Source organism: Amblyomma americanum, chromosome 9, assembly GCF_052857255.1.
Source record: "Amblyomma americanum isolate KBUSLIRL-KWMA chromosome 9, ASM5285725v1, whole genome shotgun sequence".
Lineage (NCBI taxonomy): Eukaryota > Metazoa > Arthropoda > Arachnida > Ixodida > Ixodidae > Amblyomma > Amblyomma americanum.
This window is the reverse complement of record NC_135505.1, coordinates 74981612-74989759: the sequence shown is the minus strand read 5'-3', so window position 1 is coordinate 74989759 and position 8148 is coordinate 74981612. Positions and strand designations below refer to the sequence as shown.

The window sequence follows — 8148 nt, the reverse complement described above, 5'->3', positions numbered from 1 at the left end:
GGTGGCTGTAAATCGCAATAGTAGTGCAAAATCTTTGAAGTAGATGACGCTGCTTGTATCTTAGAACGAATGTTTCCGAACCGAAACGCCCTCAGATGTTTGTATTTTGTCTTTTCCACGTTTGCTGCGCACCCCGATCTAGCACCCTAATCTAAACACTTAAAGCTCTCGTAGCTAACGCTCTTAAGTCAAACGCTGATGCAGTGTTGGCGGAGAATTTTTTTAGCGGCAGTGACGTGGTGCTTATCATAAAATAGCAAAAAAAATACTTTACGACGTCGTTCATTGCCTTCACTGAAAATTTCATGACGGTGACACGAAAATGTCGCTAAATATAGACAGCAGCGTATGCAGCCGAAGGTGAAATGCGGCGGCCAGCGAGTTTGAACCGATTTGATTCTCGGTCGAAATGAGAATAAAGTCTTGGGACTGACGTCAACCGCGCGCTTTAAAGAGTTTCGCCTGCTCTGACACAGTCTAGCTCCGGTGCACCCGCGCTCGGTCCTCTAAACGGCTCTGGTCCCAGTGTGACTATGTGCTATGACAATCTGAGCGAAAAGGAGGATGTCTGGGGGTTTTGATGTGCACCACGGCCATACAGTTGAGCGACATGATATTGTACGGGCGCGGCATGCCAGCCTGAATACCGGCCGCCAGCGTCAGAAAAATCCGACAGTAATGTTTGTTCAAGTTCATACTAAGCCGTCGGATGGAGTATCGTTGTTCAATATCAAGTCGTTGGTAGAAGCGATAACAGGAATACAAACAAATGTCTCCCCACGGCGCCTTTAATTGCTGCTGCTCAATCGCGGCTCTCCTGGCCTCAGCTGGCTCTGCTCCTGAAGGCGTCACGGAAACCGAGCATATCTTTGTTTTACTATGAGACGAGGTTCACAGCAAAACGATGACGAGAGCAGCACCTCAGCGCTAGCCAGTTTCGAAGTGCACTCAGCTGCTGCATCGATGTGAAACCGGCTAGGCTTAGCGACGACTAGGGCAGCCAGGGGGTAGCGCGTAGTTCATTGCCCGGCGGGCCCGCGGGCGGCGTCGTTCCCGAAAGCTCGCCTCGCTCACTCCCGCTGGCTAACTGATTGGCTCAACAGCTTGCGACCTTCACTCGGAAGGCTGGAAAATCGAGAAGCGAGTGACTGGCGCTGCGACTGAGCGATACTTTATGCCCACGTTTTCAGTACTGGTGAACAGCCTTTAACGCACATATGCTTGGGTTATGGGCTGCGTTGCGGCGAGTCTTAGTTAAGATTTTCCGCGACGCCATCGTCACCGTCCGTGACGCACAGGCTGAAAACTTCAATTCCAGTACGTGCCGAAACAGCTCGTATTTATCGTAACGATGCGAACCCGAAAACACGGCTGCTTCGATGCGCTAGTGGGCTCTTGCTTGTTAAACTACACGCGATCAGGATGCGGCGAGTGCTAGCTGCTGTTGCATATTAGCTAAAGTGAGACGCAAGTATCGACGTAGTCAGTGCTGTGGCATGTTGCAAGTTGCGCGTCCGCGCCATAAGTGTCGCCACGGTCGGAACGATTGCAGCGATCCTGGTATCTGGCAGCAAACGCGGCTGGAGTCAATGACACAACGCGTCTGCGCCGCCAGTGCCGCCGCGGGCAACGCTGCAGCGCAGTGGCAGCAGACGACAGCGACCGGCGCAAGCATAGCGAGCAAAGTTTTGAGCAATTTATGTTTTTACCGCCAACTCCCAGGCACCGCCACCGTCGCATTTCAAAATCGTCCCCATTGGCTCTACGGGAATGTCACACCCTTGACGTAGTTTCGTAACGCAGTTGATATCAAAGCAATCCGCTTGTACTGGTTACCGATTAAGCTGTTAAGTTTCATGATCTCCGGTGAGCGTGTCAGTTTCGCGCAAATTAATGAATCGCAGCTACTCTTCATCGTGCCAATTGCGTTCAACTTATCCACGATATTCGCCAGCTTGAGATACAGCGCTTTTCTTCGCTGGTTTTGTCGCAACTTAGTGATTTTATCTGGCATGAAACGAAATTGCATTCTGTCAACACCGTCGTCTGCTCCGTCGTCTGCTAGAGCATCCGGGTCACTTCAGGGGATCACAGCATCGCAGCTTCTACAAACGACATGCCAGAAAAAGTAACTGAAAGCGCTTCAGTATTCTTAAATAATCTAAAAATAATTTAAAAAAATGCAGTGTCTTTTTTGTGAAGATAATATAAATATTCATGGTTTAAAAAACAAATATTTTTGTCGGTTTCAATTTTTCACCGACACGAAAGCGCAGCCGTCGGCACCATTGCAGCGCTACCGACGCGTCATGTTTTGTATTATTTGCCTCTTTGGGGCATTGCTTGAGTACTTGTACGGCGGACACGTGTGAAGAACTCATTCAATAGGAAGGTGAGGAGTGTGTTTTGGAAGCCAACGACAAGGATTTCGGCCTGTCAACATTGGCGAGTTTCAAGGGGTAAGCCATGAAGAAAGACAGTGCTGTGACGTCTTGTCATCTGTAAATGGAACGAAGACTCCTGCGCCGTTTTACTAAGCCTGGATGAATCGCATGGCCGGTGAGTCCCGCTCTGCGTTTCTTTGCTAATGATCTGTATTCACACGCGCTATTTGTATGCGGCTATATAGGAATGTGAGTGGAGGCAATCCGCCTGCGGTTGCCGCAGCTATAATGCGGCGCCAAAAAAGCAGGGCCTATATCCTGCATGACAAGTGTTGTTCTCATTGTCTTTATGTGCATTTAGTACTCGCGTGCTGTGGTAAATAAAAATGGCACCAGATATCACAACAGAGTTCGCTTGCTAGCGCTTCGACACTCGGTGAAAAAACATGGATTTGCACTGCGTAGAAGACGGTGAGCGAGAAGTGCCGCGCGGCGGAGCGCTCGCGCTAGGCCAGCTGCGATCAGACACCGCACTATTTTGCTCAGGGTTAGTACTCATCGGATTAGTGCTTGTGCCTTAATATGCGTCATACTAAATTCTGAGACAGTGATCGCATGCGAAAGGCTAGTGCATATTCCTCGCCTTGTCATTTGAAAACTTGTCTGTGCTTCGCCAGTGGAACAAGATTTGAGGCAGTGTTATGTCAAAGATAAATCTTGCGTCTCCTGAGCTGTAAACGTTTATGCTTCCTCTCCTTCTGAGCACTGCGAGCTGTCGGAGATGCAAGTGCACAATTATTTAGGATTTCTACCTTTTTGCTATATCGCTCGCTTTTGCGGCCCGCATTCAAGTCGTTCGCCATTGTCGATGTTTTTTTTGTTACTTATTTTCGCTTTATTTATTCTTGGTTGCGTGCCATCAGCTGTGGTGCCGGCGATTCTCTGAGCTCGGAACTCTTCCCAGGCACGGGATCCTACCCACAGACCTCCCTTCGCCGAACTCACGAGTGTTCTTTGGTATTTTTGTGTTTCTCTTGCCCTAATTGCATTGCCAGTCGACAAATTTGTGCAGCTTTTAATTGTATGCGGATTTGTTAAATGCGCTAGCAATTTTTCTATGATGCTAAGCTGTGCTGTGAGATACCAAGCTTCTTGCTAGTGAAGGCATGCTTTTTTCCATTCTCTTCTCATTTAACCAAGGCAGACTGGTTGCAACTTTCAATTTAATACCTAGACATTGGTGCAAGGCAGCATGATAGGAATTAATGAAAACCTGCACATCCTATATTCAAATTGGTGTGCGGTATTTCAGCCAGCTCATCTTTCAGTGTGGTTGCAACAGTTATTGTGACTCTTCTCAAAGAATGTATATGGGTGCATTACATAAAATCTGTTCATTTGTTTTGTCATGGGCTAGCTCATTGGTTTTTTTTTTTACTTATGTTACGTCTAAGTTTAGTTTTTAAATCAGTAGACGATTTCCTCTCTTGTCATTCATGACATGGCTACAGCCACTGACAGCTGTTGCTCTGGATGTATTTATTTGCAGTTGCCAGCGGCCAGCATCTATTGGACCATGCGTGCTTCCCACCTTCGGCTGTGTCATCCCTCCTGATCCGTTCATGGTAGTTATTCTTTTTCAGTGATGCATATCTTAACTGCCTATTTAGAAAAATATTTTCCATATAGGCTTGCAGCTAGGTTTAGAAATGCATGAAACTCTACATGCACTTCACAGCAGTACCTCAGCTTACAATTACCGTAACTGTAGACTTGTACAAAATATAGTCGCTGATGTAGCTCTTGACGCAGCTGCTGTTAACATAAACATGCTTTGACATTGCACACCTGTTGCCTGGTGTGCATATGTGTCCTAGAAAAGGACCTATATGTTCATTTATCCCTTTAAAAACATTGTGCTCTACAATGATGGTTTACCAATATTTCTGATACAGAGACCAAATTGTCAGTCAGTAATGTAACATTGCACAATGACACCAATTCTTGCATGGCTTAGCATCCTTGCAATGCACTGGGCAAGCTGCTATCAGCACAGATTTATTGCTGGTTTATTGCCATAGCATATGGTTATACTGAACAGTTTGTACCTCTACCTTCTTAAAGCTGTATACTTGAAAAATTTAAAATTAGTTGAAGGAAAATTCAAGGAAATGTAACAGTAACTGTCTCACATTTTGGTGGACACTTGAACTGTGATATAAGAGAGGGATATAGAAGGGAAGTAATGAAGAGCTGATGCCCATGTTAGATGCCCCTCTTTAGTTAAACATACCTTGCAATTAACACATTTGGTGCAAAACAAACCTGGGATTTGCACGCTCACTAGCACCCTCATGTCAGTAAAACAAAGTGCCAATGTTGCCGTACTTTAGAGCTTTGCTCTTAAAAGCGCAGCTGACTGCTGCTCAAAGTTGAGAGCAAAAATATGTCTACTTTTCCTCATGTGCAGTCTGCGGTGCTGGTGCCATTTCCAATGGTGATTGACATTGAGTTGCATGATGCGCAGTTCCTTCCTGGAGTTAGTGATTTTGTCTGTCGTGTGAATGTGCTGTTAAAATTAGTGCAGAACAATGGTTCTCTAGTTCATTTTAAGTAACTGTGTCCTGTGACACATGCTTCCACCCTTTTTCCTCAAATTTCCTAATCTCATTTAGCCATCTGATTGCCACCCATTCATGCATTCACCTACTCTTGGAATCCTCCCAGTGTTTTAGTGTGGTATTGCTTATATCTTCTCTGCATTACACATGCATTGCAGTTCCTCTTTTTTTGATTTAGTCAAGATATCTCTGTTCCTGTTTCTTGCATAAGCATAAGAGGCGACTGAAGTGCACCATCTGGGCTTGTGATCCAATGTGTAGGGCCCTTCGTTTTGAGTAAAACCTGGTTTCTCCCTACTGTTTCACCAATAAAGATTCTTAAAGATTAGGTTCAACGCAATTTCTGTACAAATGTGCCTGTAAGAAAGTGTGGTTTGAAGGTGCTCAAAGCCAAAGAACTGCTGGAGTGTAGTGGATGTCACATAATTCTGACAGATTTTTTAAACAATTTTGGTTACTTTATTTCCCTTCTAATGTTTATTGTTTGTCGGTTGCTTATAAGTTTTGGATAAACTGAAAACTGCATGTACTGACTAGTATTTCATTCCAATAATTATACCCATTATAATGAAGCTGTGTTGGAAGGTAGGTGTGCATTTAGTATGCGTGCTTTGAATTTCAGTGATTGTTTCTGCAATGCAAAATGGAGGACAGAACTCTGCTGTGCGAGTTTTTTGCAATGGAGTGAAAGTAGCTGGAGCAGCATTTGCTGCTGTGTCACCCAGCCAAAAGTTCTCCCACAGACCACTGAGCTTCTGAATACTTATGGCTTTAAGCTCGAAGCTCTGGTTGTCCTTTCCGAGGTTTTCTGCATTAATGAGTGCAAGCGCAAGGGCTCAGAGCTAATAAGCATTTGAAACCATAGAGTAGTAGTGCTGGGGCCGTGCAGCAAGTCAGTGTGAAATAGGTCTGGATAAACGTGGTTTACTGTAGAAAGCTAGTGTGAAAAACTAGTTGCGCTCACAGAAACCGCTTTTTTTTCTTATTCGGTCATTGAAACAAAGCAATGCATGTAAAATTTGATATCTCACTGATCCCTCAATTTTTTTCCAGCTAAAGACCAAGAGTTGCATGGAAGTTGTGCAAGCCACCAAGTTGCGTGTGATTTTTGCCAGGGACCTGGAGCAGGCTGGGAAATTAGTGGATGGCTAGTGGTATTCACTCAGTAAGGCAAGCTTTTTCTGTATGTACAGTTTTTGGCATGGCATTGCTTAGGAACGCATGCACTAATCTGACTACTCTATGCCCGCCAATGCTTCAAGAATAATGAGGTACATGAAAAAAATTGATTGCCGAATTAAAATTGCTGCTTTTGTTATGTTTTTCAGGAAAGTATTTGCCATTTAAAGGGCTGGGAAAACCATAAAAATTATGTGCTTGTAGTGGCTTTTTTTTAAAATTTCCACGTCTATGTTGGCCTGACCTTGTAGCTTGTCTGCATGATATTGGCTGCTACCTACAGTTTGCTTTTTTGTTGCTTTTTTATTGCCAGTCATATTCTTTGCGTGGCAGTGTCATGCAGTTTGGGAAGTAATCTGAGTTGATTTCTGCATTGGCCTGAAGTGCAAGCTTTTGCATGTGGCGCAGGTTTATGGTGTCCTTTTGTTTGCTGTAACTGCAGTTTGGCCATGAGGGTTAGCGGTTTAGTCCTTTATTTTGATGCAGTGTCATATATTTCATGCATAAATTAATGAAGTAAGCACTATTTTTTGTAATAAATGAACATTCATTATCGCTGTGGCCATTATAAGTGCACTTGACTCTAAAATGGCTGTCTTCCAGCATTCAGTATTACATCTCAAAACCAGCCGGAAGACACAAAGCAGGAGAAGAGATGAGCACAAGATGAGCCTGGTCTAACAACTGAAATTTTATTGAAGGAAAGTGGCAAAAGAAGACCTGCAAAGAGATTCAACCACGCAAAACCCCAAAGCAGTGAGAGGGCAAAAAACAATCGAAAGGCACTGAAGTACTAGTAAACCATCTAAAAAACTAATTCCTTACTGTGAAGGTTCACCGACGGTTTAGCCAGGCACTTGTTTTTAGCCTTACTGATGTAGTAAGCCTCCACTATATCAGGACAGATTTATCACTTCCCTAAACCACTAATCTGCGGCAGAAATCAGGCGTGCAAAGAGAAAGGTCATCCTCCGATTGCATTCACGAGATTGAATGTGCAGTGTCAGGTGAAAATTCGTATTCCGCTCTATACAGTGAAATTGCTCTCAGCCAGGCGCACATTCAGATATCTGCTTGTCTGCCCATAGTAGTTTCAGCTACGAGGCAGTGTAATGCAAAAAACCCGTTTACTTTTGCAAGTGGTGAACATTTTTTATCTGATACTGTGCATAGCGGACGATTACCCGTAGTTGTATCAAGCCTAGTTTGAACGAAGAAGCAAAGGGCTCCTACTTTACTTTTAGCGGTCAAGACAACAGCAACATCATAATTTGGTGCAACTTTCTTTGGACGGTGAGAAATGGCGTGGAGGTAAGGTATAGAGCCCGTCTATTTGTGCTGCTAAACTACATCAGCATCATGTGAATGGTGTTCCGTTCCCTCGAGAGAGTAAAAACACACTCTGACAGGTGCGCGAGATGGGCAAGAGGGAACCCAGGTGCCATTGGCTTGGAAACCTGCTCCGAGAAAGCATTCTAAACACTGTGATGGCATGACTTCCATAAAGCGGTCGTGATGCATGCGATTGCCAACCTGTCCTTCACCAGCCTCGAGTGGTTCAACTCGTAGCTAAGAGGCTTCCTGATCTTGGGCTGTGGCGCCAACATATGTGGTCGTCCACAAAGTGCAGGTCTAAGTCAAGAAGCTACAAACGGTTATGCTTAGTGAAATTCAGACATAAAAGATAGGCTTTGACCACATGCCTAAAGGTTTCTAAAACGTCTTGTGCCAACTTATCTGAGCCCTCCTTGTGCAAAAAAATTAGGTAGCTATCAACATAACGAAATGCTACTTAGGCCAAGGTCTTCCACACAGGGCTTTGATGCGGTATTGACTGGACAGAAGATTGTCGCGGAGGAACAGTGCAACCTGGGACCCTCTGCATATGCCTGATTTCTGATGTAAATACCGCCTTGCCAACTCACAAAAGTGGAGTTCTGTGGAGTTCTAGTTTCTTGTGGACA

At 44.7% G+C, this 8148-nt stretch overlaps 1 long non-coding RNA gene across 1 annotated transcript; it reads left to right on the top strand.

Annotated features, from left to right (window-relative positions):
* The first annotated feature begins 2326 nt into the window (after positions 1-2326).
* Positions 2327-6182, top strand: LOC144105173 (uncharacterized). The gene is made up of 4 exons (XR_013308715.1): positions 2327-2559; positions 3308-3401; positions 3934-4009; positions 6059-6182. It is a non-coding gene; the product is annotated as an uncharacterized LOC144105173 (long non-coding RNA).
* The last annotated feature ends 1966 nt before the right edge of the window (positions 6183-8148 follow it).